Below are 9,978 nucleotides of genomic sequence, written 5' to 3'. Positions count from 1 at the left end.
ATGTAAAAGGTAATATTTACAAAATTTAGATTATAATGATAACTTTTCAACCATATATTAATATATTATGATAATCTACATATTAAATTACTCAACTTAATTGATAGAGATAATATAAGTTTTAAACTATATATTATCATGATTGGAAATCAAGTTTTTGAAGGACATGTTTCATTTTTTTTCTTGAAGATGGAGAGTAAAGAAAGAACATATTCCACGAGTAAACTCTAGAACTGACCTTTATAGGGTAGGTTCTGGTTCCAAAAACCTAGAACCGACCCTTACAAGGTAGGTTCCAGGTTCTACCATGGAACCAAACCGAATTGACCCATGTTCACCCCTAACTGTTATAATTATTAATGTAATTGGGAGAAAGTTTTCCATTGCTTGAATGTAATGGGAAAATATTGGTCCCGAAAATAATATCTTGTTGCTAATAGTCAACTACTTCACGAAGATATTTTGTAGTAGTCAATTACTATCAGTATTCTGTTGCTAGTAATCAACTACTTCACGAAAAGATTTTGTAGTAGTTGACTATTATTAGTATCTTGTCCTAGTAGTTGACTACTATACGAAGAGATTTTCTATTAATCGACTACTACTTCAATAGAACTCGAAATAGCAACAAGAATAAGTTAGAAATAATAAAAAAAATTGACTATTGGAGACCTAGGTTAGTGGTTTGTAAATATCGGCACAAATTTATTTATTTTTCTTTGAAAATGAAAATGAGCGACATATGACACTTGTCAATTTGAAAAGAATTCATTTTTAGGAAAAAAGTATTTAGTTCATAGTAATATTTTCTCATTTTACCTATTTTTACCCATTATTTTTCATTTTAGAATTTCATGTTACATAAGAATGAGAAAAAATAAGAATCGAAGCAAACATGGCCTTATAAATTTCAACGCCCAATTAGCGCTCTCTCCGTCCCCGTCTCTCCCCTAAATGGAGACAAATCCCGGCTCAGCCCCACCATCGCCAATTGAGCTACCACTTCTGCCACCTCCCCCATCGTTGCCAACACTCATATCGGTCATGCCGACTCCGTCAATTATTCTCCTCGCTCCCGCAACGCCGATTCCTGGGATGAGCCATTACCCCTCCGATTTTCCGGCACTAAACTGCGCTTAATGTGCACCTACGGTGGTCACATCGTTCCTCGCCCTCACGATAAGTCACTTTGCTACCTTGGCGGAGACACCGTCATCGTTGCTGTTGACTGTGATCTTCTCTAGAGGACCTCTCTCTCTGCTCATCTCTCTTGCAACCTTCTCAATGGCCGCTCCGTCACCCTCAAGCACCATCTCCCTAACGAGGACCTTGATTCCCTCATCTCCGTCATCGTCGATGAGGATCTTGAAAACATGATCGAAGAGGATGGTGGACCTTGGTTTTAGGATCAAAAGTTTGGATTAGAAGAACATTTCTCACATACGATTGTAGTTGCACATAAACAAGAGGAGGGATTTTCTGCTTTGTCTTCTATAGTTGTTGTTGATGTCGGCGAAAACCAGAATCGGGTTTTCTTCTTCGACAATAAGAGATCCGACCATGGGGGATCCTGTTGGATTGGTGCAGCTAAACCAAGAGATAAGCGGTGGCATTGATTTGCCTTTGCTTTCGAGGGCTTAAATTTGATTTTAATCCTTGCGGAGACAATAGCATGGCAAATGCGATGTGTCGCCCAAAACCTGTATGCGTTCTGTTAAACATAAAGAGCACATTGTAGCAGTTGCACAAAACAGAGTTTCTCTCTCAACCCTGTTAATCCAAAGAGCAACATATATGATCCAAGCTATCGAATCCCAAATCCCAATGCAACAACAAGTTCAAGTTCAGGATTCTGGGCATGCATTGCCTCCACAATTCAATGGCAGCAAGCAACAACATCAACACCACCACTAGAGCATTAATTACCCAATGTGCATATCTTTTCAGTAATGCATAACCAACCTTATAACCTGCCCGTGCACCAAAATAAAAGACTAACACACACCAAGATAGTCTCACATAAATACTGTTTATAATGAAAGCATTGGCATAACCTCATAACCTTAACCTTGTTTGTTAAGCTTTTTGATGAAACAATTATAGTTGTTCATTCAACAGAACCCTTCTTCTTCGTTCATTTAACAAGGAATAACCATTTTTCTTGGTTCGTTCATCCCTGTTATGTTCGTTGAATAGGGAAGAGCCCTATGTTTTAATGTTTAAAAAGAAAAGGGTTAAATGGTCTAAAAAATGTTATAAATGGTAGTTTCGTTATTTTAAAAAGATTTAAGTTAAAAGTTTAGATACTGTATTGACACATTTTAAAGTTCAGACACCAAAGTGAGACCAGGCTTAAAGGTACAATGTACTAATATGCAATTCCCAAATAACAAGAAAACAAACTAAAAATTCCAGATTTGGTTCTTTTGTGTTTTCCTCAATTCGGTTTTGGTACGGTTTCCCCTTAACAACTTTGGTTAAAAATGTTTAGATTTTATTCAATTTGGTTTTTGTATTCACATACCCCACCATTGTCTTTAATGGAAAGATGTTAATTTTATACCAATATACCCCTACCATTGTTTTGGTGTTTTCCAAGATGGCTCATGTGAGTTGTATTTAAGATGTATGCCCTTGTCAACTGTCATTTTTAATTTATGGAACAACTTGATTGAAGTTACCTTCTCCTTAGAGTTTATTTTGGAAATCTTGAAAGCCAAACTTAATCATTGGAAAACCCTCTTCTTGGTAAAAAGTTCTTGATTCAATCTGTCTTAAAGGCAATTCCTATACATTGTATGAACCTGATCAAGTTTTCCCCATAAAACTGTTAATCAAATTGACAAGATTATTAGATGTTTTGTGTGGAATTCTTCAATTAATGGACAAATAAAAATACCAGTCGAATGGAGGGAGGTATTGATCATAGGCTTACTATTGTTGTCAACAAATCCCTCCTTTAGAAACTTGCCAAGTGGTTCCCTAATAAACAATGCAAAATTTGGGCTAAAATCAAGAGATCGAAATACCTAAATTGCACAGGATCTTTTTCCCTTTTGGATTAAATAGTCTAATTCTCTAATCTAGAAATCTATTAACCCTATACTCAAGGAGATTCAGCATCAAGTAGGTTATTGAGTTGGCCCTGATACTACCAAAAGCATTTTTGTTTTAACTTGGATTCAATCTCATCCCAATTTCTTGATGCTTACCAAGGTATCTTCAACAAACAAAAATCTCTAATTTTGTCGCTCCCAATAATTATTGGAATCAAAGTTTCTTTCAAAAAATTTTCTCTGACCGTATTGTGAACTTGATTCTTTAAACTCTTATTTCCTCACCACATTAGATGTTTCTTCCTTTTAGCTGAAAGATGGGAATGAACGTTTATCTTCAAAAAGAGCTTATCTTGACTATATCATTATTATCATCATCCACTTAAGACTTTATTAGATTTTTAAAAGGGTTTGCTTCAAATGGACATTGAAGCTTTTCACCAACCTGATCAAACCGACCCAACTCAATCTGTTGTGTTGGCTTTTAATTTAACTTGGTTGGTTTTAATTTTAAAATATGGATAACTCGACTGATCGGTTCAGTTGTGGGTTATAATTTTGTAAACTTAAGTAAAGTGACCTGAACCGACTATATGAATGAATTTTTTTTTTTTTTGCACAATTCCATTTTTTCAAAAAAAAAAAAAAGAGCGTGAAAATGTATCTTAAATGACTAGGAATGAATAAATTTTCTTGGGTCGTGGGCTTTAATCCCTACCAATAATAGGTCTTGGTTCGGTTATAACTGAACAAGCCGGCCACTAGATAGTTTCTACTACAAGTCGGGTTTTTTTTTTTTTTTTTTTTTATTTCTTTCGGTCGGTTTCGGTGGATTTAGTAATTAATCCGATATATTCAGTTCGATTGACAAAGACATATATAATTAAACTGAACTAACCTGTATACAACCCTACTTTTAACTTTCTTTTCTAGCATGTTCTAAATGAATATCTTCCAACCAAAATTAAGTTGCATACGATAAATAATGATATAGTCCGTCTCCTTTGTGATCACAAAAATGAGACAACAAATCATCTCTTTTTAGGTAAAGTAGCTAAGGAAATTAAACGGCGCTCCATTTATAAAAAGTTAGAGGTTAGGAAGAGGTTGTGCTTGGGTGCAACTTGGGTGCTTAACATGAGGTTTGATTTACCCAATCCAACATTTTACATAGTATGGCTCGGATTCCGGTCCTTATTAGGTCTAAATTTTTGGGGCTTTTTTATTTTTAGGGTTGGGTATCGAAGGGAAGCAACCGGATGATTTTTCAAAAAGTATAGGAAAGGGAAAGCTTTTATTAAAATGAAACTTTAGGGAAATTTATATGATTGTCAAAAACATCAGGGAAGGTTTTTATATTTTACCCTTGTTTTTATTTGGTCCAAGGTTCAAAGTATCGACATAGGCCGATATGCCAGGTGTATTGGCCCGTATTAATGCTTTTTTTTTTAAGTTTTATTTATTTTATTCAAAATCGATTTAAGTCCTAACTACTCTCTGAATCATGGTTTGGCCCGATACAACTCCTGGAGGGACATATCGGAAAGCCATTGACATGATATGTATCGGCCAATATGTGTCGATACTTTGAACCTTGATTTGGTCTTTATTGAATTGGATGAGATTTGGTCCAAATCCGATCTGCTGGACAACCCTACTTGTAAGAGCAATAGCACATGGCCATATCCAGAGGGTAGCCAGAATCATCTGATGTGGCATTTATCTATTTTCTCTTTTTTTTTTTGGTTTTTTCCAACTCTACATAATTGCATGTAGCCATTTCTTTAAACAATGAATAGGAATCAAGGAGATTTATGTGTTTAATGTATTATCTTTCAAGCAATATAAAAAAGAGAGTGGAATTAATGGAGAGTTGGGCTTGGAGACTTCCAATCAACCATTTGAATTACCCATCTTTTAGAATTCCTTTGATACATCCGCTATTTCTAGAATTTGACAAAAACCTCCCTTTCCGTTAATAATCATGATGGAAAACGTTAAATCAATGATCAAATCTTTGCACATACCTATTTTGTCCTTTTATAAATTAATTTGCATCTGTTTTTATTAAAATATGCCTATCGACATATTATTTAGCAGTTGGAGTCCCGACCTCTGCCTTGGAAAACCAGCGCTGAGGTCTCTTTTGATCTCTGCCACCATTGGCAACGCGTTGTTGGTGCTCAAGAGCTCAGGCAAGAACTATCTCAGCCTGTGGAGTTGCGATCACTCATCAAAGTCCAAGGTCAATTTCGAAGATTGTCGATGTGTCAAGAAGATTTGCATGGTTGATGTTATCTTCTTTCTCTGTAAAGAGGAGAACCTTGCGTGTCCTTCTTTTGCGCTTAAATCCCTGATCTCTGTTCTTCTTCCCAAGGCCGTAGGGATTGTGAGGCATGTCAAGCCACACTTCAGGTTAAGATAAAAAATCATTAGCCTCTATTCAGATTTACAGGGTGTACTTCTTTGACTTATTGCTTTTTTGCTACTTAAAATTTTCATGAAAATCCTCTTGCCAATGGCCACTGCTTTTCAACTAAGATTTCTTTTGTTTTCCCTTTTGTGGATATCTTCATGAATTTTGTTCTACCATTTTATTTATCTTCTCATATCAAAATTTGTCACTTATCATAAATGAGATACGTCCATTTCTTGGAATTTGTTTCCAATTAAATATCTCTTTTTTTTTTTTTTTACTTTTACTATCAAACGTGTAAAATTTTCCAAGTAAAATAGTCAAACAATTATTTTATGTTTCTCCATTTTTCAACTTGTTAGATGCGATTCATCTCATTCTCGAAGGAGCTCAGAATTTGATTGTTCCAATATAGAGCAGCATCAGAAAAAAGCTCTTCCAGAAATCTTGTTCGGTCCTACACTCCACAACGGTTGAGAGTTCTACTGGCTCACTCAGGAGGACGTGATTCAGTTCCTCCTCAGCTCCATTGGTCTCTTCTCACCCATCGCGGCACTGTCCGTTGAATCTCTTGGCATCATCAGCACTGAAGTCTTGGTCGTCTGATACCATGACCCGACCTACTCTGCTGTGGACTTGATCTCCAGTTCCTTGTTTCAGCAGACATTCGTGGCCGTGGTGGATGACAACAGGAAAGGGAAAGATGACAATATGTCGATAGGTGTATTTTAATAAAAACATATGCAAATTAATTTGCAAAAGGGTAAAATAGGTATTTGGAAATATTTGATCATCGGTTTAACATTTTTAGTCATGATCATTGACGGAAGGGAGACTTTTGTCAATTTTTTTTTTTTAAATAGTGATGAGGTTTTTGCTAAAGTGAAACTATAGGGAATGTTTTTATGATTGTCAAAAAGTTCAGGGGAGGTTTTTGTATTTTACCCATATAACTTAATTAATTAAATTTAATTAATCTTAACTAATTGAGAATATAATATGAATTAGCAAAAAGTTTAGTAAAATTAAAAATTAAACAAAATTGTTAATTTAAAAAATATTTATTAATTTAAAATTCACTTAACCTTAGGGGTGATCATTTTTAGTCAAGCTCGTATTAGCAGTTTTGACATTTTCAAAAGATAATTGACGGTTGGTTAATAATAGGGACCAACTTGACATTTTTTGAAAGTTTAGATATTGTAGTGGCACATTTGAATGTTCAGGTACTAACTTGACATTACTCCAAAATTCAGGGTACTAAAGTAGAATTTTTTCATCATTTTATTAAATTTGTCTTGGTTGGATGGTATCAAGGAGGGTCTTACTTTCTTGTATATATGGCGTAAAAAATAAAAAATAAAAAATAACGGGCATTTGCTCTAGTGGTATGATTCTCCTTAGGGTCTTACTTTCTTGTATGATTCTCCTTAGGCCGACTCGAATCTGAAATAGACCTTGGGCTGGATGGTTCGGTACCGCTTGCTTTGCCCCGATTTGGGTTGTCAAATCCAACCAATATTCACATAGACTGACTCGACTTGGTACAAGTTGATCCGGGTCGACTAGAATCTGGAACATTTTCAGGCGGGATGGTTTAGTGTCCGTGTGCTTTGCTCGGTCTGGACCGTTTGGCCGACCAATGTCCATACAACTTGACCCAAATCCAGACTGCCCGATTTACTTACGTTGACCTGCTTTGAGTCAGTCGGTTTGATCCCAAACCTGTGCACAAACAAGATATGGTCTGGTCCAAGTCAATCCACTATTGATTGAACCGGTCCAGTCTGGTCAGGCCGGACTAATCCAGATTTAAACGGTTCAACCACCCTTGATGTGATTAGCTCGAAAATAATCCAATTAGATAGTTCAAGTTGGTCTAATCGGTTTGAACCTAAGTGGTTTGGTCAGATAAAAAATCCGAATATAATCAAATGGCTTCGCCGCTTGTGTAAAAATAACATGCATGAAATGTGATTTGAATTTTCACCACTTGTATAAATAGTAACTACAATTACCACCAAGTTATGACCAACTTATTTGTTAAAAGAGAGTTAGTTTATTTTTTAAGTCTATAAATATAAGATTAATGGGTTTGGGCGGGTTGGATTGGGTTAAAGCGGGTTTGGGTTGAACCCAACCCATTTAATTTTATATAACTAGGTCATTAATGGGTTGGCGGGTTAAATGAGTTAGGTTGAAGCTCAATCCAAACCAAACCCAACCCAACCCAACCCGCCCAATTGCCACCACTATTTATAAACTTGGCATTGCTTCAATTAACAATGCAGAAACTTAGGTGGCGTGGGAAGCCCATAATTTGGCATTGTATTTTAGAGTATCCTATCGTTATCGAAGGTGATTCCAACCTTGTCATTTCTTGTCTCAAGCAGAAGATCCCAATTCCTTGGAAGATAAAACACATCATAAAGAACTGCATCAAGCTAAAGGATGAATTTCAAAGAGGTCTAGCGTATAGGCATATCTATCAAGAGGCAAACCAGGCGGCTGATTGGCTGGCGCATGAAGCTCTATCTGCTCCTACAGAGTCCGTTAATCTTAGTTTAGCTTATCTTTCTTCCCTTCTTTTTTCTATTTGTGTTACTAATATTTGGGGACGTATTACCCCCGTCTTGTATAGCCCCTTTTATTTCTATAAAAAAAACAGTAACCATGTCAATACCTCTTTTTCTAAATCCAAGGATATCATTGACACTATTTAATGGATACATTAAAATTCAAGACCTCCGAAAAAAAGAAAAAGAAAAAAAGGGAGGACTGCCCAGTAAACAGTCTAGCTAGCAAACTTGACTTACGAAGAAAGTCACTCTGCAAATCACCCCAGCCATCCTCCGCTGGATGCGAACCATAAATAATTCACAAGGTCGCCGGAAAATACTAAAATTGAAGGACTTAGACCAACTGTCAGGTTCAACAGATTCAGTATGATTTGGATTTCAGAACTTTGTGACGTGTGATTTGAATCATTTATTAACTATTTAAGCTTTATGTAGGATAATATTATCTTTTTTATATACATGTATGTATATATGGTATAATATAAGATTATATAGATAATAAAATGTTAAATATTCTTTATACTTTTTATTATAAAATTCATGGTTTTCAAAATCGGACCGGACCGGAAAAAACCAGGAACCAGTCAAGTTCCCCAAAAACCAGATTTTCCCCTTAAATCATTGATTTTGGTCAGTGAACCGTTAAACCGGGTGGTTAACCGTTTGAACGGTTTTGACCGTTTTTTATTTTTTTTAATTTTTTAATTTTTTTATCAGAATGGGCCGGGCATTTGATTTGAACGATTGGACTGTTTGACCCAATAACTGGACCCCTGACCGATTCGATTTTAAAAACCATGATAAAATTTAATAAAAAGAATCAGTTTTTAAAAACTATTATTTTAGTAATTTGCATGGATGAGATGGATCTATTATCATGCTCAGCCAGTCCTAAAGGCCGTTAATGTACTAAGAACCTAGCCCGGCCCGGCCCATCATCATCATGTATACTGTACCCACATATTATTTATAACATAAGCTGAAGCGTGTGACATTGTAATAGAGAATCTTAAGTCTCTTTCTTCTTGGTTGCTCTGCAACGAGGTTTTATCTGTTTCCCTTCACTGATCTCTTGTCAAATCGTTTTCCCCTCTATTTTATCAACGTCTGCTTACAACAGTGTGAAAAGGAAGAAGGGAATGTACAATTTAAAGATTTAGGGTCCATTTGGTTTGCAGTCGGAGTCAGAATAAAAAATGATCTATTCCCATGATTTGTTTGGTTTCAATAGGAAATGGAATCAAAAGTAGAATAAACTGGAATGAAATTTTATTCCCAAAAAAGGGAGAGAGAATAACCATTCCCTCAAATAGGGGAATACCATTCTACAAAAAATGAAAATGAGATTCTAATTCCGCCCAATCAAACAGTTGAACATTCTGATTTTGATTCCAGACTCCTATTCTCAATTTATAATGAACTAAATGGGCCCTTAGAAGATGAGGAGTGTCAATGCTTTGAAGGTTTATTACAAGTGGATGCTCCCATGCAATAGTAGTAAAGGAGGATGCCAAGTTTGATGGTGACGGGAACAACTATATGATCATCAAGCTAGTTTTGGAGCAGCGAATTAGTTCGTGTTGTGGGTTTGAAGGATTTCCTGATGAAAGCTTGGGACCTTGAGGATACCTCGAAGGTAATAGACTATAATGTGAGGAAATCCTTTCCAGTTAAATCCAATCCAAGTATGATAAAAAATACAATCCATGATGTTGGGTCCATGGAACTTTAATGAAGATGCAACCAAAATGGAGAAACATGAAGCAAACATGGCCTTGTTCTCTTCCATGTTAGACGCCATTGAATTTTGGGCTACCCAGCAGATCCTCAGATTTTATAAGTCGTACTATGTGCACATTGTTAAGGCAAATGGGAAGTCTTGAGGTCATGGTTAGACTAGGTAAAAGATTTATGGGTGGACATTTTA

At 35.9% G+C, this 9,978-nt stretch overlaps 1 pseudogene; it reads left to right on the top strand.

Moving 5' to 3' along the window:
• Positions 1 to 5,130: 5,130 nt before the first annotated feature.
• LOC104595466 (CBS domain-containing protein CBSX5 pseudogene) lies at positions 5,131 to 6,204 on the top strand (annotated as a pseudogene).
• Positions 6,205 to 9,978: the final 3,774 nt, after the last annotated feature.

This window comes from Nelumbo nucifera, chromosome 2 (assembly GCF_055504915.1).
Source record: "Nelumbo nucifera cultivar China Antique chromosome 2, China Antique-T2T, whole genome shotgun sequence".
Classification (NCBI taxonomy): domain Eukaryota; kingdom Viridiplantae; phylum Streptophyta; class Magnoliopsida; order Proteales; family Nelumbonaceae; genus Nelumbo; species Nelumbo nucifera.
The sequence above is the reverse complement of the archived record's forward strand: the minus strand, read 5'-3'. Positions and strand labels throughout refer to the sequence as shown.